The following is a 26,710-nucleotide window of genomic DNA, read 5'->3' as shown; positions in this document are numbered from 1 at the left end:
CGTTAAACCAGCTATGACTTAAGCAGTACCCCCCTGTACATTTTGACAACCCCCCTGTACATTTTGACAACCCCCCTGTACATTTTGTCTAACCCCCTTGTACACAATAGGCCACATCAGTTTCAATTATTACCCATATTGTTATTTTCTGAATATTTCATAATTGAGCTACTCATATTTCAAAATAAATGCACTATGTTGTCCAGAAATGATTAACTCTAGAAAACCCAAATTAATTTCTAAATATATATTTGAACTAACACGCGTATTTATGTCTCTTCTACAAGCAGAAGAATCAAACAACACAATCATAGAATCATAGAATAGTTAGGGTTGGAATAGACCTTAAGATCATCTAGTTCCAATCACCCAGAATGCCAGAATAATGCTTTATTTGGATGCAGAATTTGAGGTTTCTTTTTATACAAAGGAGATAGATATCTTGAATTGCTGAGGTGAGTAGCTCGAGAGAGGACGCCTTGAACACCGGAGCGGGGGGAGATCAGCGTCCAGGAGCCTCAACTCAGAGCGACAAGAGCCACCGAGGGAGCCTCAAGTCCTCGACAGGACCTGCCCAGGAGCCGGCAGCTCCGCTGATGCGAGCGGGGACTCACAGGGGGCGGAGCCAGGAGGAACGGCGCTAGCCCTGATTGGTTAAAAACCTGCCCCAGGGAGCGCGGCGAGGCAGTTTGTGCGGCAGTTCGAGCGGGATGGTGAGCACTCGCCGTATGACCAGGGCTCGGTCTGGGAGCTCTGCTCTGGCTGCCCCGGCGGTGGCCACCGTAGGCACCCAGACAGAGCAGATGAGAGGGGAGGCTGCAGTGCAGAACTCAGGGTGTAGAGAGTGCCTGCACTGGTCTGGTGAGGGAAAGGTACACAATGGGCAGGGCTGCTCTCGGTGCTCCCTGGTGGAAGTTCTGCTGCAGCAGGTGGCTGAGCTGCAGGAAGCTATTAATAGGCTACAAGATGTCAGGGTAGCTGGAGAGGAAGCAGGAATGCTTGCTCCCTGCCCAAACTGTGCAGGGGCCTCAAGGTTCCCCTGTAGCTCATGGAGGAAAGAAGAAGGCTGTTAACCCTCGAAGCTGGGAATTGGTGACAAAGAAAACCAACAAAAAAAGGAGGAAGAGGACAATTAAGAGTAAGGGACTTCCTCCTAAACCTGTTGGCCCCATGCAGAACCGCTTTGCTGTCCTGCAGGGGGCTCATGAGGAAACGCACTTCTGCCAGAAACAGCCGGCTGATGCACTAGTAAAGAAAATTTCTACTGGTGCTGCCAGGAAAAAGCAGCGGGTCATAATGGTAGGAGATTCTACTTTGAAAGGGACAGAAGCACTCGTCTGTCAGCCTGACCCAGTCTCAAGAGAGGTGTGTTGCCTACCAGGGGCACGGATCAGGGATGTGGCAGAGAGGCTGCCTGCTCTGGTAAGTCCCACAGACTATTACCCACTTCTGGTTATACATGTGGGTGCTAGGGATGTAGATAGTAGTAGCCTGGGGAGCATAAAGAAGGACTACAGGGCCCAGGGAGAGGTGGTTAAGGGCTCTGGAGCTCAGATAGTCTTTTAATCTATTCTCCAGGATACAGGGGAGGACCTAAAAACAGCTAGGAGGATTAGCCAGGTTAATAAATGGTTAAAAGGGTGGTGTCACAGTCAGGGGTTTGGGTGTCTTGAACATGGGACCCAAGTTTGTAGGCCAGGTCTAGCGGGGGCTGGTGGAGCTGATCAAAGGGGAAGAGCAGTTTTGGTAGGAGGCTTGCCAGACTGGTCAAGGAGGCTTTAAACTAGATGTGTTGGGAGAGGGGGGCATCATTCCACCCCAACACACCCAGTCACTTGCCAGCACCTATAATAAATGCTCAGAGCAGTGCAGAGATATTCCGGCTGCTCCAGCCAATGAGCCGGCTTCATTTTGAGCTCGGCTCAGATGCCTCTATACAAATGCCCGTAGCATGGGGAACAAACAAGAGGAATTAGAGATGTGTGCTCGTCTACAGGGGTATGATATTGTAGGCATCACAGAAACATGGTGGGATGGCTCCTATGACTGGGGTGTTGGAATGAAAGGTTACAGACTCTTTAGAAAAGACAGGCCTGGCAGGCACGGAAGGGGAGTTGCTCCTTATGTTAGGGATAGGCTGGAGAGTATGGAACTCTGTCTGGAGACTGGTGAGCAGTTAACAGAGAGCTTGTGGGTCAGGCTTAAAGGCAAAACAGCAATGGGAGACATTACTGTGGGGATCTGTTATAGACCACCTGATCAAGAGGAATCTGCAGATGAAGTACTCTATAGGCAGATAGGAAAAGCCCCACGCTCACAGGCCCTCGTTCTCATGGGTGACTTCAACCACCCTGACATCTGTTGGAATGACGGTACGGCCTGGGACAAGCAATCCAGGAGGTTCCTCGATTGTGTGGAAGACAACTTCCTTCTGCAAGTAATAGAGGAACTGACAAAGAGGTGCCATGCTTAACCTTGTGCTCACCAACAGGGAAGGGCTCATTGGAAATGTGGCACTGCAGGGCAGCCTTGGATGCAGTGACCACGAGATGGTTGAATTTGACATCCTTAGGACAGTGAGAAGAGCATGCAGCAAGCTCACTGCCCTAGACTTCAAAAGAGCAGACTTTGGCCTCTTCAGGAACCTGCTTAGTAAGGTTCCATGGGATATAGCCCTAGAGGGCAGGGGAGCTCAAGACTGTTGGTTGGTCTTCAAGGATCACCTGCTACAAGCTCAGGAGTGTTGCATCCCAACCAGAAGGAAGTGCAGCAGGAGGGCCAGGAGACCTCCTTGGATGGATAAGGAGCTCCTGAGGAAAATTCAAATGGTAAAGGAGTTTTATAGAAAGTGGAAGCAAGGACAGGTGGCCTGGGAAGAGTACAGGGATGTTGTCCGGGAAGGTAGAGACCAGGTTAGGAAAGCTAAGGCCCAGTTAGAATTAACTTAGCTAGGGATATTAAGGATAACAGGAAGGGATTCTACAGGTACATAGCAAATAAAAAACAGATTAGGGAGAATGTAGGCCCCCTCAGGAAGCTCTCAGGTGAACTAGCTACACAGGATTTGGAGAAGGCTGAGGTTCTGAATGACTTCTTTGTCTCTGTCTTCTCTGGCAAAGGCTCTGACCACACCACCCAAGTCTTGGAAGGCAGATGCAGGGACTGTGAGAATGAAGACCTTGGGCCCACTGTGGGAGAGGAATTAGTTCGAGACCATCTTAAAAATCTGAACATGCACAAGTCCATGGGTCCTGATGAAATCCATGTGTGGGTCCTGAAGGAGCTGGCAAGTGAAGTTCCTAAGCTGCTGGCCATCATATTTGGAAAATCATGGCAGTCAGGTGAAGTTCCCGATGACGGGAAAAGGGGAATATAACCCCCATTTTCAAGAAGGGGAAAATGGATGACCGAGGGAATTACATACCAGTCAGTCTCACGTCTGTGCCTGGCAAAATCTTGAAGCAGATTCTCCTGGAAGGCATGCTAAGGCACGTGAAAAACAACAAGGTGCTTGGTGACAGCCAGCATGGCTTCACTAAGGGGAAATCCTGCCTGACCAATTTGGTGGCCTTTTATGATGGGGCTACAGAACTGATGGACAGGGGTAGAGCAGTTGATGTCATCTACCTGGACTTGTGTAAAGCGTTCGACACTGTCCCACATGAAATTCTTGTCTCTAAATTGGAGAGACATCAATTTGATGAATGGACCACTCGATGGACAAAGAACTGGCTGGAGGGCTGAACACAAAGAGTTGTGGTCAATGGCTCAATGTCCAGCTGGAGACCAGTAACAAGTGGTGTCCCTCAGGGATGGGTGTTGGGACCGGTCTTCTTTAACATCTTCATCGCTGACATGGACAGTGGGATTGAGTGCGCCCTCAGCAAGTTTGCCGATGGCACCAAGCTGTTTGGTTCGGTTGATACGCTGGAGGGAAGGAATGCCATCCAGAGGGACCTTGGCATGTTTGTGAGGTGGGATGATGCCAACCTCATGAAGTTTAACCATGACAAGTGCAAGGTCCTACACCTAGGTCAGAGCAATCCCAGACACAGCTACAGGCTGGGCAGAGAAGAGATTCAGAGCAGCCCTGCGGAGAAGGACTTGGAGGTGCTAGTCAATGAGAAAATGAAAATGAGCTGGCAGTGTGTGCTTGCAGCCGAGAAAGCCAACCGTATCCTGGGCTGCATCAAAAGGAGTGTGACCAGCAGGTCGAAGGATGTGATCCTGCCCCTTTACTCTGCTCTTGTGAGACCTTACCTGGAGTACTGTGTACAATTCTGGTGTCCTCAACAGAAAAAGGACATGGATCTGTTGGAACAAGTCCAGAGGAGGGCCACGAGAATGATCAGGGGACTGGAGCACCTCCCATATGAAGATAGGCTGAGAAAGTTGGGGCTGTTCAGCCTGGAGAAGAGAAAGCTGCGTGGAGACCTCATAGCAGCCTTCCAGTATCTGAAGGGGCCTATAGGGATGCTGGGGATGGACTCTTCATTAGGGACTGTAGTGATAGGACAAGGGGTAATGGGTTAAAACTTCAACAGGGGAAGTTTAGATTGGATATAAGGAGGAAATTCTTTCCTGTTAGGGTGGTGAGGCACTGCAATAGGGTGCCCAGGGAGGTTGTGAATGCTTCATTCCTGCCAGTGTTCAAGGCCAGGTCGGATGAATCCTTGGGTGATATGGTTTACAGCGAGGTGTCCCTGCCCATTGCAGGGGGGTTGGAACTTGATGATCTTAAGGTCCTTTCCAGCCCTAACTATTCTATGATTCTGTGATTTCTATCATATTTTTTGTGGTCCCTGTGTGCCTCTTCAGTACGGTTTTGATTGAAGGAAACCCATAGGGATTTCGGAATGTCTCAGAGCAACCTAGCAGAACTGGAGTGCAGTTCTGATACCCTAACTACCTTTTCTGTCTCTGAAACAGAATATCTAAACCATTTGAGCTGCATATTAACTGTCTATGCATTTTACCTTGTATGCATATTGTGCATGTTGTAGAAGTTTGTCTTGAACACTTTCATCACAAATAAATTGTCAAAGGCATTCTAATTGAATTACTGTACTACTTCAGAATAATGCTGAAAATGCAAAATTAAGATGTTTAATAGCTTCTCCACCACCAAAGCCAATTCATAAATGTACCTTTGCAAGAGGTTTTTTTTTTTTTTATCAGTTGGTGATTTTTATCTCCTTGCGAGGTTACTGTAATTTCTTTTTTTCCCTTGTTAATTTGAGGATATCTTGCAAAAAATGTGTCAAGACAAATTTAAAGAGTACTCTGTAGTGTTTTCTGAAATTTTATTGCTGCAATTAAGAAACCATAAAGCTTTCACAGGATTCTGACTGTGTTCATGTAAAAGTAAATAGGAAACAATTAATTTCTACATTACCTGTAGTGGCCAGACAGTTGGAAAGGTTTTAACATTCTTTCCCTCAATAATTCCCTCATTAAACAAAACAAAACAAAAACCAGATAAGGGATGCACAATTAATATTCCCATTTTAAAAACAAACAAAAAACCCCCCAGACAAACAACCCGGAACTAAGCCAACCTAAATCTTGTGGTATGCAAAAGCAAAGAATAAGCAAAGCATTATTAATTCCACTGTCAATATTTATTAAAGTTCTGTACAGTCTACCTAAAGACTAATCAAAGTATACTGTGAGATTGCTCTTAAAATTTATTTTTTTCTCTTGTTCTGTAAGAATGGTGTAAGACATTTTAGCATTCTTTCAGAAAAATGGAAGTATCAGAATAAAGAGGTACACTGCGAATATTGACAGAATGATGAAGAAATGTCCTAACCCAATAGGCAGAAAAGTTGGAACACAGGACCCATCAGGATTGCTTTTCTCCTCTCATCTACCCTTTGATTCTGGCTCTTGATTAATTTGTCCTTGTCACAGAGGTTAGCTTAATTCTATCACATCCGTATATTCTAGGTAAAGTAAGTTTCACATGTGCAGACTGCAGGCTCGTTTGTCACATTATTGCTTGCTGTCACTTTGGAAGGTAGGTGTCTGTTTGAAGAATGTACGGTGGCTAGAAGGTCAGGGGATTTACATAAAGCTTGGAATGAAACTCTTCAGGCACAAGATACTACTCCTGCATGTGTGCACAGAAAGCACACAGGTTTCAGCTTGTAGAAACTGATATTGTGATTTCTTTTTTTTTTTTTTCTTCAAATAGTAATATTTTCCCAATACTTTCAGAAAATTGAATATAAAACTGATATACCATTCTGTGGTTAATTTTTCTTTCTCACTAGTGTATTCATGATCTGCTGAAATGTACTATTTAAATTTCTCATCACTCTGGTAACTCTATTTTGAAGGTATTTAGGTTTCTTATGGTTATCCTAGTAATTCTAACCTTCAGAAATGTAAAAAGGTGGTGCAAAATAAAACAATTATTTATTCACATATACACTCTTGCATAATTGTACCAAAGACATGTGAGTTTTTACAACAAGATGGGAGATGGTGATCATATATTGAAATAAAAAATAGATTTGTTTTTGTATTTGATCTGGAAAGATGTTTGTCTTTGTTTCTTGGGGTTTGCTTATTTGTTTAAACGGAACAAAGAAAAATTTATCTTTACATTAGGAAATATCCCATTAAATTAAGATTCTCATACTTCAAAACTTGCATATCTAAGTGAGCTTCTAGATCTTAAAACATAGTTATTTCATAACTTGTATGCTTTTGTAGTAATCATAAAATGGTTAGGATATAAAAATACATAAGGTATATATAAGGTTAGATATAAGGAAGAAGTTCTTCACTGTAAGGGTGGTGAGGCACTGCAATGGATTGTGCAGGGAAGTTGTGAATGCTTCATTCCTGGTGGTGTTCAAGGCTGAATTGGACAGACCCTTGGACAACATGGTTTATTGTGAGGTGTCCCTGCCCATTTCAGGGGGGTTAGAGGTAGATGATCTTAAGGTCCCTTCCAACCCTAACTATTCTGTGATTCTATTGGATCTCAAAAAACTTGTGCGTTTTTGGGTTCCTCAAGTGGTCTCAAACAGCTACCTGCCCTGAGAGTCAGGGGTTTTAGTGGTGGGAAAAGGAAGATTATTATTGAAAACTGAGGCACAAAAATTGTTGAGCATCTCAGCCTTCCCCATGTTTGTTGTCACTACTTCTGTCTTATCAATGAGGAAGGAAACATTTATTTTAATCTTCTTTTTCTGGCCAATATACCTGTAGAAGCCTTGGAGTAATTTTAATATCTCCAGAGAGAGTTATAATTAACAAAATCTTCTAAAATAGCATTTCATGGGCAGAAAAAGATTTCAAAGGGTAAAGGCTACATCATTCTCATCAATAAAAATTTACCAGAAAAACTATATAAAGTACTTGAAGATCTGAGTTTGGCTAAAAAAAAAAATAATAAAAAAATCTGTTTTTCATGGGTATCTAATCAGTGAATTGAAAATACTTGAATTACTGTGGTAGCTTTTAAACCAAGTTTCTTCTGCTGCAGAAGATTTTTTTTTTTTCATGTTAAAATCATTACATCATAATTGTCTTGGGACATGTTTATGTTGTGGGAAAAGGAGTCACACACCAGAGATATTACTTAATTGAATTTACTTCCAGGTACCACCAACTTCTGATGACTGAGTCAACTATTAGGAATAAAGGCCATAATTTAAACAAACAAATAAACGAAACCCCAGCAAATCAAAACAAAACCCCACCAACACTTAAGTATATGCATGACCTTCTCCAGGCCTGACACAAGGCACACAACTCTCCTCCTCCCTTCATATTTTCACCTTCCCTGTTTTTACTGCTGGTTACACTTAGTTTGTCTCAATTCACCTATCTTTCTCCTCCCTCATGGCTGCCTCTCCTAAATACATACAAATTGGGATCTCAAGGGTTCCCTTGTTCGGCTGCAGTATCAGGGAGCAATGGGACATACACAGTGGTGTTGGAGTCACCTAGACTAGGAGGTGATGAGCTCAAGGCATATCAGGGTCTTTTCTGCACAGGAGACTCTACAGCCCCCAACAACCCAAACCCACTATAGTAGATGTTAAACCCAGTATAAGTACACAGCTGATACTGAACCTCAGTAGAATGTTTCCTTTTAGACCTGATGGTATGAATGTACTCGTGAATGTACAGAAGAGAAGCACACACCATTTAGGTGTTGGCCTGTGCATGAATGACTTATAATCCATGACACTACTAAATGGTGGATCTCAGGAAAGCAGGCTAAAGAAGTTTTCCTAAACTACGTTTCTGAAGTAATGTGTATCAACATCAGGTTTTAAAGACTCCACTACAAGAAAAAAATATATATAATTTTTTCATGGTTTTATTTTTTGTTTGTTAGTTTCCACTCATATTTGTTTCCTTCTGGTCCTTAGGCTCTACTGCTTCATTCTGTTTCCCAGGTTGGTTTGCCTGTGAATGTCTATCAGTGTATAAAATTTCAGGAAGATCAGTAGTGAGCACTGCAGACATTATGCAGACAACAGCCTAGTAGAGCAAGAGAGATAAATGTTTTATAGGCAACTTGAAGATTCCCATGCTACTGCAGATCAGGAACCATCCCCAAATTACATTTTACAATATTCCCTTCTCAGATCTGTTCAGTAAAATCTTCAGTTACCCATGATGCTCAAAGGTGTTAGAGCAGCCAATGTACCTGTTACAAGAGTTATGTAGTCATCTGAAATCTGAAAGATTGCTGCTTAGTATCCAAGACTAATGTCGGCTACTTCTATCTGAAAGGGAAGAACTCTCAGGTTGTTTATAAGAAATAGATCTATACATAAGGGTGATTTCTCATTTTTCTCTTCAGGTTAAGTAGAGGGCAGCTCATGACATGAAATCAATTTTTTCAGTTTGACAAGGGCAGTCACTGCTCAATCCTTCTGCCTCTCATTTTCTTATTCTAAATGATAAATATAACGCATCTGCATGCCTTAAACATATGCCTGCCTTACAGTTTATAATGAAACTCCTCTTTTTGGGTATGAACACGAATAGTTTGAGTTTTTTTCAGGGAACTCTGAGTACTGGAAGGACTACAGTGATGCACTTGAATACTAGTAGATTCTCTTGAGTCTTTACTTTTCACCTAAAAATTGAGATATTGGACAGTCTATTATGTCTGAGCTATTGCATCTGTTTAAGAATGTATTTAGTTTCTATGCCTCTTGGCATGTTTCACATATCAGGCTAGTAAGTAGAATTACCTTTACAAGACCCCTAGAGTATAGAATATATTTCATAAGTGGGAAGAAAACCCCTCCAAACACCATAAATAAAACATAACTTGATGAAACCAAAAGTAGTCGTAATGGTGCATGAACTGAAACAGTATTATGTGCAATATATTGCACTGTAATTGCTCTATAATCTCTTAAGTAGTGGTTTTAGTGTAAATTATGTCCCCCCTTATTTTAATGATCATATGGTACACTAGAATAATTTTAACCATCAAGAAAGTTAAAATATGTATTGGAAAGTTCTGGTTCAGTTCATGGCTGCTTTTTTTAAAGTAATATGAAGGTGGTTAAATTAAAATATGTTAGCTTGATTCACAGGATAACCTACATAAAGCTGCAAAAACAAAAAAAAAGTTTATATAGCAGAGCCAGTGCATAAAAGGAAGTTCCATTGACCCAATCATGACTAATACTGAACAGTAGTAAACGTGATGAGTACTTACGTGAAATATTAATACCATTATTTTGAATGCAGATGTAAGGTTAAAATGTTAAGATAATCAATAAATCCCCAAAGATCTATTTGTGAAAGTGTATTGTAGACAGTATATGTAAAATACTGAACATAAGACAGTAGGCAATAATAAGTATTTCAGAGCATTATCAGAAATTCAAGTATTTTTTTCAGGTAGCGCAGCTGGGACTGTCCATGGTGGACAAGGAAGGTACTCACAGCTGAATCCATGGGACAAAACCAAAGCCGAACCCCAAAAAATCCAGTGTCAACCAATTAACAGTTCTGGATTTAGGTTTACTCCAGTGCAGTCATTTGAGATGCAGAACATCACTGTAATTCTATTGTCCTATGTGAATTAAAGGGCTTCCTTTTCGGGCACCATTTGGATAAACTGTATGTCAAGTTATACAAAATTGTTCAGTATTTCCACAATTGCTTGCCTGTTAGAGCAATGACCTAACTTTCAGTTTAAAATCTGGGGTTAAAATCTTTTCAGCAAACATGTCTTCATCAGGCTGAGGTCTGTCTGTCTGTCTATTTGCCTATAGCCATACTGGTTATGAGGCTGATACTTTATAGATGCAGTTTCTGAATTTACATCTCAGTAGTTCTATACAATAAAGTAAATTTTTGTAACATTAAAATGATATATATTTTTTCCACATAAAACATCCCTGATTAAAAATTAAGTCATTTTTAATTACAGCCATAGATTATAGCGGTAAAATATAGCATGAAGGAAAATGCAATTAGAACTATAGTGAACATTAATGTAAATCAAAAGTCAGTAGTGAAGCAAATATAATGAGTTAGTCAAACCATGAATAAATCATATTTGTTAGAGTTCTTGCAGACATGTATTTTCACAGGAGCCAGACAAGAAAGTTGTTTCATTTAATTCCCTTTTTTTTGGACAAAATACTGCCACTACTTATGAATTATTGTGGCCAACCTGAGTTACATGAACATGTATCTTGTTTGTGTTGCTTCAGTCTCTGAGGATTACAGACTGATGTCCTTTTTACCTGCATGATCTTAATAGTACAGTCACTCAACCATCAAACTAATTATCTCTATGCTGGGACAAGGATCATCTGTATTTAAAATCCAAAGAATAAAGTACAAAATTACAATTGAGACGTTAACATCTGCCTTAATTTGTACCTTTCACATTTTGTATTGCATATGACAATGTCAGAATTGTCAGAGGAAATTTAGTCTCCGAACAAATCCAAGAGTTTTGGCATCTTCAAACACTAAAGATAAGTTTTGCAGATATCTCCTGTGATGTTATCTCTGCATCAGCATGTGGATCAGATTTTCATATAGACAGTGCATTCATACACATATGTTTGGTTTTTTTTTACAATAAAGTTATTTCTGCTGCATGACTTCCAATATTTATTTTTTTGTTGTGGCAGGCAAGTCAATCTAAAAGTTTATGTGACTTATTTTTTAATATTACAAAACTGAATGGATGATGTGGTACTACAGACTCAGTGCTACGAATATCCCAAAGAGAGGGAAAAACAATCAGTGGTGATGGAGTAGTACATGCTAACTGTAATGTTTATAATGAGACTAAATGTCGTAAAAGGAACATTCATCTTAGATGGTGGCAAAAATCCAAAGATTTTGACAGGCTAAATTCAGCACAATCAGCAATCTCTATTCCAGATTTCAGACAGAATTGAAAAAAACAAATGTTGGCTAAAGGCTCTGTGGAAACTATTATGAAATTTGAGGTGTTACTTTAAAATAGCTGATCAATAATCAGAATACTTCTATATATCTTTTCAGGAGAGGGAGAAGGAGGAAATACAGGCTAATGGAAATAAGAAAGCTTTCAAACAGATATTGAAAGACTAAATGGAAATATGAGGAGAAAGGAAAAGAGAGGTTAAATATATGGTCAGTTTTCCTATGGTTAGAGCATTCTACACTGACCAGATATCTCTCCTACATATTTTTTATTGTTTGTTTTGAGAAGGATGTTGCAATAAGATCATGCCTGGCATATGTCAACAATTTTTTGTGTAAAGAATTCTCAGGTACCCAAGTCTCTGTTTTTAACATCATACAAGATATAAACATAAGTAAAAAATAAAAAATAATAACAAAATTGAAATATTGGAGTTTAGAAGATGGTTTCTAACAACTGCAGTTCAGTTCTAGTATAGCATTACAGCTAGTCATGGGATAAATAATAAAGAATTTCATGATGAAAGCGTCGTGAAAGAATTCAGTAATGCCAAAAGTTTAATCCTTATTTTATTTTCCTGTCTTTAATTTCTGTAAGTTCTAAAATTCTTCCAAGTTCTTCAAAACCAATCTATAAAGCATGAAAATACAAAGATTTGTAAGGGAAATAATTAAGAAGGAAATCGTATAAATTTGCACTATATTTGTTTCAGTAAATGCTGTGTATAAATGGAGAACATTTATGTCTGTTCTCACAATATGTAATCATAGAATCATAGAATAGTTAGGGCTGGAAAGGACCTTAAGATCACCCAGTTCCAAACCCCTTCTGGAGGCAGGGACACCTCACACTAAAACATGTCACCCAAGGCTCCATTCAACCTGGGCTTGAACACTACCAGGGATGGAGCATTCACAACTTCCTTTGGTAACCCATTCCAGTGCCTCACCACCCTCACAGTAAAGAACTTCTTCCTTTTATCTAACCTAAATTTCCTCTGTTTAAGTTTGAACCCATTACCGCTTGTCCTACCACTGTGGTCCCTAATGAAGAACTCCTCCCAGCATCCTTGTAGGCCCCCTTCAAACAGTGATATTTTCATCAAACTCTGTTTCTGCAGTAGTCCAGAATGTCATAATCAAATTATATAATAATAACCGATTATAAGGAAATACACCTTTGTGCAGTGTGCCCACATGATAAACATTTTAGGGTACACTTACTATCCCCCTTGCAGTGATTATTTTGAATTTCTAGTTCCTGCAAACTGGAACCAATTTTACTATTCCATATCATCTCAGGTGTCAGTAGAGATCACTCACTAAACAAATATTCTGTATCTGATTTTTCCTAAAGCAAATTCTTAACATAAAAGGAATCTAACTTAGCTTCCTCAACTATATGTCTTCAGGGTGTTCATGACTGTATCTTGTTATTCCCTACCATCTTCAATCTTGTTCAGTTACCAGTCAGCATAGCCGTTTACTTATCATGCAAACAAAGTTAAGGTTATGTTTAAAACAATAGCTTCCAGCTGTTTCCAGCTCCAATCATTAAAAATACATCATTCTGGTCAATTGAGAGAGCAGCTGCCAGTTTTGTTCAAAAATATAATTTAGTGAGCATAGTAAATAAGAAATTAAACTTAATGTAATAAAAGGCTTTTAGATTGACTTGCACAGTGTTGTTGCTTGACTGTTGTGTATAAAGACAGAAATAATGTATGCAAATTAGATGAAGTTAAAATTAAAGATGTCTCGCAGAGAACGGCTAAAGACACCAATTTTATTTTACTGTTTGTAAGTGGATAAATAATTCTCCAGTATACATGAAAACAGCAGAAACATGTTACTAAATTCATTTGAGATTTTCATTCCCTTCTCATCCTTAATCAGAAACTACTTGGGAAATAGCTTCTAAATCACAAAAGTATACCAGGCTACTGTCAGTTCAAGGTGAATTTTTTATGTTTAAAAGGATCAGATTAATGCAAAATTACACAAAACATAGCTTATATGTAGGTACATTTGTTTTAAGAAACATTTGTCAGAAAGTTATTTTGGTTCCAATTTTGTTTTGAGCTATAGCTCAGAAACCACTCTGGCATAAAAAATGAAGCCTTCTCTTCTCCAGGCTGAACAGCCCCAACTTTCTCAGCCTATCTTCATATGGGAGGTGCTTCAGTGTCCTGATCATTCTCGTGGCCCTCCTCTGGACTTGTTCCAACAGTTCCATGTCCTTTTTATGTTGAGGACACCAGAACCGCACACAGTACTCCAAGTGAGGTCTCACAAGAGCAGAGGAAAGGGGCAGGATCACCTCCTTCGACCTGCTGGTCACACTCCTTTTGATGCAGCCCAGGATACGGTTGGCTTTCTGAGCTGCAAGCGCACACTGCCAGCTGATTTTCATTTTCTCATTGACAAACACCCCCAAGTCCTTCTTCACAGGGCTGCTCTGAACCTCTTCTCTGCCCAGCCTGTAGCTGTGTCTGGGATTGCTCTGACCCAGGTGTAGGACCTTGCACTTGGCATGGTTAAACTTCATGAGGTTGGCATCATCCCACCTCACAAGCATGTCAAGGTCCCTCTGGATGGCATTCCTTCCCTCCAGCATATCAACTGAACCACACAGCTTGGTGCCATCGGCAAACTTGCTGAGGGCGCACTCAATCCCACTGTCCATGTCAGCGACGAAGATGTTAAACAAGACTGGTCCCAACACCCATCCCTGAGGGACACCACACATTAGTTGTCTCCAGCTGGACATTGAGCCATTCCACAACTCTTTGTGTGTGGCCATCCAGCCAGTGCTTTATCCACCAAGTGGTCCATTCAATTGATGTCTCTCCAATTTAGAGACAAGGGTATCGTGTGAGACAGTGTCGAACGCTTCACACAAATCCAGGTAGATGACATCAACTGCTCTACCGCTGTCCATCAGTTCTGTAGCCCTATCATAAAAGGCCACCAAATTGGTCAGGCAGGATTTCCCCTTAGTGAAGCCATGCTGGCTGTCACCAAGCACCTTGTTGATTTTCATGTGCCTTAGCAACAATTGTCCAACAATTCATCACACTGAATCCTGCTTATTTAAGTAACCTGTGAATACAGTCATACATAGAAGCTTAAATATTTCGAAATACTAATACACAACAGTTGAAAATAAATGACAAAATTCTGATTTGATATTTCACACTGCATGACTATGGTACTTTGTTAACTAAAGTATGGTATTTTTTATGATACATCAGAAACACAGATTACCACATATATTGCATATTTAAGAATAGAAAATACAGACTACAAATGGTGAATTTCTAAAGTAATTACAGTAATGCTCACAGTATATATATTCCATTTGAGTAAATGATATCTGATTTATATGAGATCATGTGTCATTGACATATTTAATAATTCAACTGATTCACAAATTTTGCTAGTACTGTAAAATATTTGGAATGCTAGAGAGATCACTGAGATTCTGTTTCTCCTAAATCTGTGACAATTTAAATGTTAACTTTTTTCTTTGCACTTTTAACACAATCCACCTCTATTTTTAGCTAAGTAAAATAATGCTTATACCTGTTTATTTGCTGAGGCTTTTTTTTTTTTTTTTTTTACACTGTCCCATCCATTATTACATAGATCTAAGACTATGCCCTGTTTAGGTGACTATTGAATATAACTAATTTGTAGTTACTACACTGACAAAAGCTTGGTGATATACTGTAAAAATAATTAAATGCTTTTATTTAATAATTATTTGGTAGTCTATGCTTCAAAATTTGTAATTCTTTCTTCACAGACATCTAGGTAAATTGTAATTTACATTAACAGGGAAGTAAGTCTTAAGAGCAAAATAGGACCTGGCTTTTGAACACATTCTCTGATTGGCAGTACTAGCCATAGAAAAATTTCCCTTCCTGGATTCAAAGTACTCCAGAACTGCTGACTTTCAAAGCATGCTGCATGAAACTGATTAAAAATGGCTATGTCATTTAAAATTCAACATACATATATATGCAAACATCTGCTGATTTTTTTGCATCTGCTAAATGTATATTGCTGTAAGGAAAGAAACTGGAGGGGTTTTTTTAAATACCCTTTATGAACTCCTGTGGAGTATGCTTATAGCTTTATTATCTATGAGCTTCTTTGAACTAAACAGTAAATATGCTCTACAGAAAAGACTTAGAGAAACAAGAAATGAGTACAACAGTGGTTAAGAAGGTAAGGAGGAAAGTCAATTTTAATTACTAAATCCACAGAGTATAGACTGAATAGTTAGGACCTCAGTGTACACATGGACCTAATTTCCTTTACGCAAAACCACAGCGTTTCACCACAGCTGGGGTCTTCATAGCATCAAAGCCCTACTAATATTTATTCTCTTCAGTGCAGTTATAGTTGAGGTGGAAAGATGGATCTCAATGGAAACTCTTCTATTCTTCCCTGCAACACTCACATTTTGAAAACTGGTGACACAGCAGTCCACTGTAGCCTTCATTTCACTTAAATTTCACCAGCAATCTAAACTTTTGGGATAGAAAATTCATTGTTATATGTGGCCTTTTTACTCAGTAGATGGATCCTTTGTAACTTCCTGTCCAACTCTGTAGGTTATAACACCTCCAACTATAGAGTGGGCCAAGGGTTATCATAGTGTCTTAGCTGACACTGCTTGGATAAGTGAAGTAGAGGATGGTTTCTTTCTGCCATTGGCCCTATTTTATCACTTCACTTCAGGCAAATTCTATTAATCACAATGAATGTAGGGAACAATCGCTGTAATACTTACCTGACCTCAAAGTAACCAAAGAATTTAGGCTGGAAGGGCTCTCTGGAGGCTATGCAATGCAATCTCCAGCTCAGTGCTGTTATCGAGTTACAGCAAGTTGCTGTAGGCCTTCTGTTAGATATTAGCAGTATATACTCCTATACACACTATTCAAAGAACTTTGGAGTTTCCTTCATGATCTTGTATCTCATAAGAAGAATTTTGATGCTTATGGCAGAGAAAACTTAAGCACCTACACACAAAACCATAATGTATAAACCCTTTTGTCTTTTAATAATTATAAATTCCTCTAAGAATCTATCATTCTCTAGGCATAGAACTGATTACAAGATGGTTGAGCTCAGTATCTAAACATTAATCTTACCCTTAAACAGAAGTATAATCCCAGGAGGCAGCTCAGCCCCACACAGGTACTCACTCAATTCCCCACAGCAGGATGATGAAGGCAATGGGAGGATCAAAGCAAGAAAAAAAACTTGTGGGTTGAGATAAAGACAGTTTAATGGGTAAAACAAAAGCTGCATGTGCAAGCAAACTAAATCAGAAATCCCACCACTACAAGCAGATGGTTAGCTGTTTACAGGAAAACAGGGCTTCATCACACATAATGGTTACTTGGGAAGATAAATTCTCTAATTCCAAATGACACCCCCTTCCTCCTTTTCTCCCTAATCTCTTATTGTTGAGAAACCATAAATATGAAATAAGGCATATCACTTTGTTCTGTTGGGCTCAGCTATGCTAGCTATGTCACTTTGCAACTTCTTGTGCACTCCCAGCTTACTCACTGGCAGGTGTGTGAGAAACAGAGGAGGCCTTGACGCTGTATAACTGAAACATCCCCATGTTATCAACATTGTTTTCATCATAAGTCATCAAAAACGCAGCATTATATTAGCTACTATGAAGAAATTTAGCTTCTTAACAGCCAAACCAGTTTACATTGTTAAAAAGCTAAGTATCCCATTTTTCCCAGCAGAATTGCTTCACTAGCAGATTACATCTAAAATATAACAGTAACATTACACTCAGCATAGAAGTTAACATCTATAATAACTTTCACTACCAAACAGGAATGGCTATCCTTGGGTAAGGAATTAGGAGGCTCTCTGTTCCAGTGGTTTCACTGTGCAGCTATCAGTAGCAAATTCTCAAGAATGAAGTGAAAGAGGTGAAAGGATTATAATCATATTTTTGTAATGAGAATATCTACTACTAAGGAATGTAGAACTAGATTTTCCAAAGAGAAAAGCATTAGAATTCAGCCATCTGAGTTATGGTTGCTAATTGCTTACAGTGAATCATGATGATAATTTGCCATGACTGCATGATAACAAGTGACATGTGTTACCGTAGCTGGTAAAATGAAAGATTGTTAGGTACCAGTAACCAAGAAACAAGTCAAATGGAGCTGAACATCTTCACTTGAAAGATCTACACCAGTCTTTTTTTCATGTATAACGCTATAGTTTCACTTTTTTCTGTTTTGAAAACCATCAGTAGATTTTGTGGTTTGTTTTTTTTTTTTTTTTTTTATGCTTAAAGTCTTTATTTCTTATTTCATTTGAAACCTAGTTTCTTTGGCTCAGGAAGGTTGAGTTTCTTAAGATATACTATAATTAGAGGATATCAGATTGTAAATGAGGCACCACTTGTGGGATTTGAAAGCCTGTAGCTTTCAGAAAAACTATCAGTAAAATATAATTATTCAGATTTCTTAGCACATCACACTGAGTCAAGTTCAAGGGTTCATTTTGCAGCCAAATCATAGCATTTTTCTTACTAATGAGAAAAAATTTTTAACCTGTTAAAAAGAAATATTTCTGGGAATCTCTTAACTTTTACTTGAAAGAAATAGGAAGAGACTTCATTTTGTATAGCTTCTCCTATGTTACTGTCTTTTATTTTGTTATTTTAGGGGTTTTTAATTATTATTTTATTTTAACATAAATATATTTAGCTCTATATTTTTATCCTGGAAATAGTGAAAAATAGACACAGATATAACAGGATGATCAAGGGCAGTTGATTAACAGGTTGAATGTCTGAATGTGTAACAACCTTTTCGGTTAAGGGGGGGAAAAGCTGTATGTGAAGTTACATATGAAAAAATATCTAGATCTGTATTTATAAATGGCACTGGCACTGCAGCCTGGGCAGCCCGTGATCCCATTGCGGGCGAATGTTCCACGTGTGGCGTCTAAAATATACAGAAACACTTCTTCTGAGCTGGGTAGTGTCCACCCCAGCTGCAGGCAGAAGTATCCCCACAGCTGCAGGCATAGATGTCCCCCACAGCTGTAGGCAGGGGTGCCTCACTGCTGAGCAGGCACATCTGGCAGAGCTGCTTTGCCCAGCTGTGTCCAGCCAACACCTGCCAGCCCCATCTCTGCCACTGCTGCTGCTCCCGCTCCACTGCAGGGCAGTACCTGCTGTTCCGGGCAGCGTGGAAGTGCTCCCCAGGCTGGCAGCAGAGGGAAGAGCTGGCTTGGATCTCACACAGCTCTTTCTCTGCCCCTTCCTAGTGCACAGACCACCTGAAGGAGTGGAGGTACCCTGGATCACTCAGCTGCCCTCCATCACGCTGATGCTCAACAAGCTGAGCAGCTGCAATGTTGTGAGTGTCCCTCCTGCGCCTGCTCTGCCCTCAGGGGCTGCCGCAGCCCAGCATCAGGTGCATTGCTCCTCACCTTCTGCTCTTTTCCCCTTGTCCAGGTGACAACACTACACACCAGCAGCCTGGAGAAACTGCTCCAGTGCCAGGCTCAGGTAAGGGTCAGTTGGGGTGCAATCTCACCCATCCCCACCTCTCAGACACAGCCAGGGGCTGATTCAGCTCTCTGGAGCCCCTTTCTGCTGCGTGCCCCCAGCACACTCGGTGAGCGCAGCACATTGCTTGCAGGTGTCAAGCAGCTGCCAAGGAGGTGCCACCTCCCATTCCCTCTGGCAGTTGAGATGGACGTGGCCACGCAGCTGGTGAGTATGGGAGAAGACGGGCAGGATGGCTCTTCTCTCCTGCTCTTGCAGGCAGGCACGTGTTCTGCGATGGGGCTGCTGCTGCCCTTCCCACAGGGAGCATCCATCCCCGTCGATCAGCAGCAGGAGAGAGCTGAGCGCTGGGGCCCCTCTTTCCCAAACGATGCCACCTCTCCTATGCCCTGGGCGTCGGTGTGACAGAGCTGAGGGGGTCTGGGAGAGCTCTCCTGGTGCTTCTCCTCCAGGCCTCTTTGCTCTGTTTCCCTTGGCAGCAGGCGGGACCTGCAGGAGGAGGCTGCCCTGGCCATTTGCGTGTCCAGGGACCTCGGCTGCAGCAGAGGCACCAGGGCTGTCGAGCTCTCTTGGCTGAAGAGTTCCCTTCGCCTGGCCCCTTGGCAGCTCTGTGCAGCCAGGACAGCATGCTGCCCCAGCCCATCCAGGCAAGCCAGCCTGGCCAGGGGATCCCCATCCCATCCCATCCCATCCCATCCCATCCCATCCCATCCCATCCATCAGCTCCTCCACAGAGGGGCTGTCCCCAGCACCTGCCCCACTGCCTGTCTCCAGCCAGTAACTGCTCTCCTCTGTCCCCTCAGGACCTGCTGGCTCTGCTGAAGGAGCACGGGCCATCCATGGGGGGGATCTTTCAGCATGCAGCTAGTGAGAGCACCTCCTGTGAGATCAGGGTGGCCCTCAACAGCGGGCTGGAGGTCCAGCTCCAAAGCCAACCTGTGCTGCTGCTGGCTGTCATTATCAAGGTGAGCCCTGCTGGCCTGGAGCCCAGCAGCTCCTGTCTCTCTTGGTGCTGGTGGGCACATGCTGGAGCACAAGCTGAAACCCAGCTGCCTGCCCATGAGTCAGAGGGCCTGGGATGCTTTGAGCGCTCCTGGGGGCAGTGGCCAAAGCCTCACGCGGAGCCCTTGGCAATGCAGGACCTCCTGCGCAGGTTCCCCTCCAAGCTCCTTGATGTCTAGTTGTGCAAGCAGTGGATGAGTGCCATGGAGAAGACCAGCAGGCAGGAGAGGCTGGCAGTGCTGACAGAGTAAGTGTGGCCGCAGCCTGCCTGCTCCACAGGGATTAGTGCAGGGTGGGACTCGCCTGCAAAGCAGCGGTCTGCCTGAAATAAACATAGCTACTGTAAGCCACCTTGGAGTTCCACCCTTTGGCTCCAGCACCACCTCGGCGGTAGCGAGGTGGCGAGGACAGTCACCGAGTCCTTCTGCTCTGGCTGAAAGGTTCCACCAGGTCGCTCCGGAGCCAGAGCAGCACCCTTAGACCCATTCCAGCTCTCGCAGGAGGCTTTTCTGGCTTACTCGTCAGTTCTGCCAGCAAATGCCCATCCACTGGCACCTCCCCATGTGGGGAGCTGGCCTCTGAACTCCATCTACACATGGCCATGAAGATCATCTGAGTGGGACAGAGGGCACAACACGTATGCTGGGACACTTGTTTATAACTATGTTTGTTACCATGCTTGTTACTATTATTTCTCTATTACCATGTTTATTATTATGTTTATTCTGTGTTTGTTACTTTCATATATTAATATTATTTATTACTGTGTTTATTACTGTGCTTATTATTCTATTACTATGTCTTTTTGAGTCAAATTTTAGGATATACTTTAGGATATATTTAGGATATAGTTTAGGAAACACATCCTAGAGTAGTATTTGTTTAACATTGTTTGAATACACAGGTCAAAGGATCATAGAGTCATAGGATACTTAGGGTTGGAAAGGACTTCTAGTAATTTCATGTTATGTCATGAGACTACTTTTAGAGTGACTTTCTAGCTATATTAGTAAAAAAGCAAAAGGAGTTATAAAAGTCATATCCCTCTATGTTGCCATATGCATCCTGCAGAATGCAAAATGGAAAAGAAAGTATACTGAAAAGTCTATAGATTAGTAAAGAAATGACAGAAAGATATTTTTGAATGCAGAAGCAGAATGACAGCTTATCTCATATATAACTTGACACTTCTGAGTGGGTGTCAAGAAGGTGGATGATGCCAGCTGAGCTACACTGCATTTTGGTACAGGAACAAATCACTACACCTTGAAAAGGATTCAAATAACCTCCAGAAGAGTACTGGCCTGCTATTGGAATACAGCTGCATGTTCTAGACATCTGTTAGGGTCAGGAAGTACAGAGAAAGTTGTTCCTAAAATGAAGTGCAGACAGGCAGCAGAAAGGAGCATAGAATTGCACCACACTGTTTTTGTTTACAACTGCTCATTTTGGGCAGAGAGATGCTGAACAAAAACAACAACAAAAAAAAAAAACCACACCAAAAAAAACCCCAACCAAACAACCCCCCCTCCAAAAATATGAAAACAAACAAAAAAACCCAACACAACAAAACAAACCCAAAACCCACTAAATCCTTTTCTAGGAAAAAAAATAATAAAAATCCCTCAAATCCCTCTGCATTCAAAAGGGGGAACCACCAGCTCTCAAGATCTCAGTGTGATCTACCATAGATGTCCCAGTTTATATTGTGTTACTTTATAAACAGAAGATTATTTAAATGCCATTGGGAAGTAACAGCAGGCATCCCAGCCATCTGCAAACAAAGCAGTCTCAAATCTGAATTCCAACAGAGTGATTTGTTTGTAATAGGAAAGAGTGACTGATACACCCTTGCATTTGATGGAATACGGTGTACAGACTGCCTGCAGTTCTCACCATTTCTTCATATCTATTATGTCTTTCTGAATTTTCTTACCATTTACACACAGAAATAGCGTCAAATATCTATCTGGCAGTCTCTGTATTTGGATGAGCTCCTTCCCTTTTTATTCCTGTCTTCATCTCTGGATTTCACTTCTGTCTCTCTGATACTTACGTGTCATCATCATCATGGCTTGACTTCGTGAACGAAGATTTGGGAAGGGCTTTACTCACGCTTACTACAGGCGCACTGATGACTAAAAAGGCCAATGTGGGATAGGCAAATCCGGCTACAAAAAGCACAGCAGAAGGTCTCCTTGGGCGGTATAGGTGGGGCGCGATTCTTTCTGCCTTGTCTTTTCTCCTTGAGACTAGTTCTTCGTGAACTCTCAAAGGAGTCAGCAGCATTATGTATGGTGTGCCTCCAAGTCTCCCGATTGGAGGCCAAGGTGGACCACTGATGATAGTCAATATGGCCAAGGCTAAGATATTGTTTCAGGGACTCCTTATATCTCTTCTTTGGGGCACTTCTCTTGCGGCTACCGATGGCAAGTTCACCGTAAAACACGATCTTGGGGAGTCAGTGATCCTTCATCCTAGAGATGTGCCCTGCCCAGTGCAGCTGCAATTTCAGCAATATAGCCTCAATACTGGTGACCTCTGCCTGTTCGAGGACAGTGACGTTAGACACATAGTCAGTCCAATGGATGTTTAGAATTGCACGGAGGCAGTGCTGATAAAAGCGTTTGAGGAGTCGTAGGTGATGACGGTAGATGACCCATGATTCAGACCCATATAAAAGAGTAGACAATACAATGGCTCTATAGACACTGATCTTTGTACTTTTCTTTAGGTGTTTATTGCACCAGACTCTTTTACGGAGTTTTCTGAAGGCTCTATATGCCTTTGCTATTCTGTTGTCTATCTCTTTGTCGATCGTGGCATCCGAGGAAATGATACTTCCCAGATAGCTCAGCTGCTGAACTGTCTTAAGCCCTGACTCACGAATGGTAATGTGGGGATGATGATAATCTTCTTGCGGTGCAGGTTGGTAGAGGACTACTGTCTTCTTCAAGCTGACTTCCAGCCCAAAAACCTCAGCCGCCTCCACAAAGCAAGATGTTAAATGCTGCAGAGCTGCTTCTGTTTGGGCAACAAGGGCAGCATCATCAGTAAAGAGCAGTTCACGGACAAGATGATTTAGGGTCTTAGTGTGGGCCTTCAGTCACCTTAGATTGAATAGGCTACCATCGGTACGATATCGAATATAAATGCTGTTTTGTTCGTCAAGGTCTACCATAACCCTTTGGAGCATCATGCTGAAGAAGATTGTGAATAAAGTTGGTGCAGGAACACAACCTTGTTTCACACCATTGGTTATTGGGAAGGGCTCAGAGAGTGCATCGCCATACCTGACTTGGCCTTGCTGATCCTCATGTAACAGAATAATCATTTTGCGGAACTTGGGGGAACAACCTAATCGTTCCAAGATCAGCCACGGGCCTTTTCTGCTCACAGTGTCAAAAGCTTTGGCGAGGTCAACAAAAGTTACATAGAACCCCTTATTCTGTTCTCTACACTTTCCTTGCAGTTGTCTGAGAACAAATACCATGTCTGTGGTACTTCCATTACCTCTGAAACCACACTGATATTCAGATAGAAGTTCTTCTGTAATAGCAGGTACTAATCTGTTCAATAGTATTCTTGCAAGAATTTTACCAGCAATGGAGAGCAGAGTTACACCACGGTAGCTTGAGCAGTCTGACCTGACACCTTTTTTCTTATACAGAGTGACGATGATTGCATCACGAAAATCTGATGGTAATTTACCTTGTTCCCAACAGCACACAACTAGCTCATGAAATTTAGCATGAAGTGCTTGGCCTCCATGCTTCCAGATTTCAGGTGGGATTCCATTGACCCCAGCTGCCTTGCCAGTTTTCACCTGCTGTATAGCCTTAAGAGTCTCTACCATGGTAAGGGCTAAATCCAATTCATTTTTCACCAGATGTTGCAAAATGTGCTGGATTCCTTCGCCTTGGACTACACGATTAGCACTAAAGAGGGTTTGAAAATGTTCAGACCAACGATTCAGAATGGAGATTTTATCTGTAAGAAGCGTTTGGCCATCTGCACTAAGTAAGGGGCTTTGAACCTGAAAGTGGGTCCATACACTGCCTTCAGAGCCTCACAGAATCCTCTGTGGTCACCCAAATCTGCACATAGTTGAGTCTTTTCTGCTAGGCTGAGCCACCACTTGTTCTGGATGTCTCTAAGTTTCTGCTGGAGTTTGCTACATGCCAGACGAAAGGCTGCTTTTCTTACATGGCAGAGTGGCTGAGCAAGGTGTGCTTGATGAGCAGATCTCTTCTTTGTCAGCAGTTCCTGGACGTCTGGTTGTTATCATCAAACCAGTCTTTGTTTTTCTTTGAGGAGAACCCAATGGATTCTACAGAGGACTGCAGGATGCTATTTTTAATATGTTGCCAAGCACTTCAGGAGAAGAATCTATAAGAAGTTCTTCAAGCCTAGTTTTAATGTTAACCTGACAGCTGTCCCTCACTGTAGATATTTGGAGATTATTAACATTGAGCCTCCTCCTCGGAATGCCGCCCCTCTTAGGTTTGAGCTTGAGGTGGAAATTCAGTTTGCAACGCACAAGGCGGTGATCTGTTTGGCATTCTGCACTAGGCATCACTCTGGTTTGGCAGACATCATGAATATTTCTCTGGTGCACTAAAACATAATCAATAAGGTGCCAATGTTTAGATCGAGAATGCATCCAGGTTGTCTTCCAGCTGTCTTTCTGCTGGAAGATGGTGTTGGTGATGCTAAGCTGTTGCTCTGCACAGAACTCTAGTAAGAGGTGGCCGTTATCATTGCAGCTGCCAACACCCTGCTTGCCTAGTACTCCTTACTTACGTATACAAGAAGACAAAAAAGGTCACACAATGGTTGCACTTGTATCAGCCTTTTCTTTCTCACAGGAACTTTGTCTTTTCTCCTAAGAAACCTAAGGAGACATTTGCAATCAATGAAAAGGTCTTGACAAGGAAAAAACTTGAGTATGTTGCTACTTTTTCTAGTCTGAGAAACAAAATCACTACTTTTGCCCAGAAGGCCACTGGTCAGTATTTCTGCTATTTTACTTTCATTACATCCTTCTTCACATTCAGTTCCAAAGCCCCAAACCTCTTGGCCATGTTGCCATGCCAGACGACTCTGTTAGGAAGAGCATAATTTAAAGATTGTAGGGAGCTTCTGTTTATGGAATGGAGATTATTTTTTGTCACCTCAAAAAGACAGAAAGAATTAGTAGGTTAAAAAGGAACAGCCACTTCAAATTTACTTCATCTAAAAAGTAGCTGATGAATTAAAAACTGTTCTCTATTAGCTGGCAATGACAGGAAAGATGACTCATCTTCCTCAGGGGAAAATAAAACCCCCAAAACATATAGGATGTTGAGAACAAAGGGTTGAATGAAAACTAAAGCTCCCATGCCCTTACTCCAGCAAGACAGGGGCATCAAGGGAGCTGAAACATGTTCCCTTATCACTATGGATGTTTTCTACCTTTTGGAGCAAACTGGAGTACATGATCTGGAGCACCCAAGTTGACCATGGTCATTCTCAGTTAAGGATGACTGAATTATGCTGAGAACTGTGTTCCTTATGTATGCATTCATACTTAGGAAACTTGCAATTCTGATTTTATTTCTAAAAATAAGCATGTACTTGGTAAATGTGACTCGCTGCTCACTCTTCTGTCTTGAAATCTCTATTTGCTCCCAGTGTGCTGGGAGAGGAGGGTTATGTGGGAAATGGTTGCTTACAGTACTAAAGCCAACATCAACAAAGACCTTAAGTACTGCTTATGCAAGTCCTTTCTGCCTTCTTATCCCTGCCCCATACATTCCAGTAACTCAGGAGGCCTTCTTGCCATTGTAATACACTGTGCCTCCTAAGAGAGGTCTCATGCAGAGATCAGCATGTGCCCCTGTGAAAGGATTTCAGAAAAAAAACAACCCACCTCAAATAAAACGGTGAGAAAGAGAATTTTAACAAAGAAGGAATGAAGTAGATGCACCTGTGTATGCATTTGAATTTGCCTGGTCCCATAAAGCCAATGTTGGCTGCAGGTTTTAGCTGTTCCAATAAAAACCTCAAGATTATTAAATTCATTAAAATTGACTGAGAGCAGACAACAGACAGATTTAAAAAACCTTCTAAAATTCTAATCATCGAAAGTGATAAATTCATGAAATAACATTAGAGATGATAAATCATGAGAAAAAGACTGAGGCTTTCAGAAGACTGAAAAAAATAAAAATCACTTTCTTAATCTTACTTTTATATACAAATTAACCATGGAGAAGATTATTTTCTTATCAAAATAATAAAAACATTCTCTAGAAATCAGAGAGCAGTGTCAAGGGGAAAAATATAATATAATGAGAGAGGTGCAAGTTATTTTACAAAGCCTGAGACAAGTAAAGCAGACCCAAAAGAAGAGTGCAATTCTATTTGGTACGTTGCAGCTAATGTGTAGGTACACCGGTACTGTGTAGGTTTCTCCATACTCTGACCTAAGGAAGACTATCTTGTTTGATTCTAACCAAGTTTTTCAGAACTACATACTCTGCTATTCCATACTGCAAAAGGAATGACTCACTGGTTTCAGCCAACAACTCTTATTCCCATTTGCTGCTACAAAAAATTAAGGTTAAAAGTAATCTCACATTGTCTAAGGGTGTTAATTTAAAGCAGCATTTCTTGCTCTAATTTTATGTAATCCAATTCTGTAAATGAAAACATGGGAAGAATATTGAGTTATGTAAG

The 26,710-nt window shown here is 41.3% G+C and overlaps 1 long non-coding RNA gene across 2 annotated transcripts in view; it reads right to left on the bottom strand.

The window, feature by feature from the left end:
• Positions 1-26,710, bottom strand: part of LOC133220028 (uncharacterized) — a 901,957-nt gene that overhangs the window by 299,314 nt on the left and 575,933 nt on the right. The gene's annotated exons all lie outside the window — the stretch shown is intronic.

The sequence above is a fragment of the Neopsephotus bourkii genome, unplaced genomic scaffold (genome assembly GCF_033783945.1).
Source record: "Neopsephotus bourkii isolate Nb327-2 ecotype Australia unplaced genomic scaffold, CSIRO-AGI_Nbou_v1 NB_1394, whole genome shotgun sequence".
Taxonomy (NCBI): Eukaryota; Metazoa; Chordata; class Aves; order Psittaciformes; family Psittacidae; genus Neopsephotus; species Neopsephotus bourkii.
The sequence above is the reverse complement of the archived record's forward strand: the minus strand, read 5'-3'. Positions and strand labels throughout refer to the sequence as shown.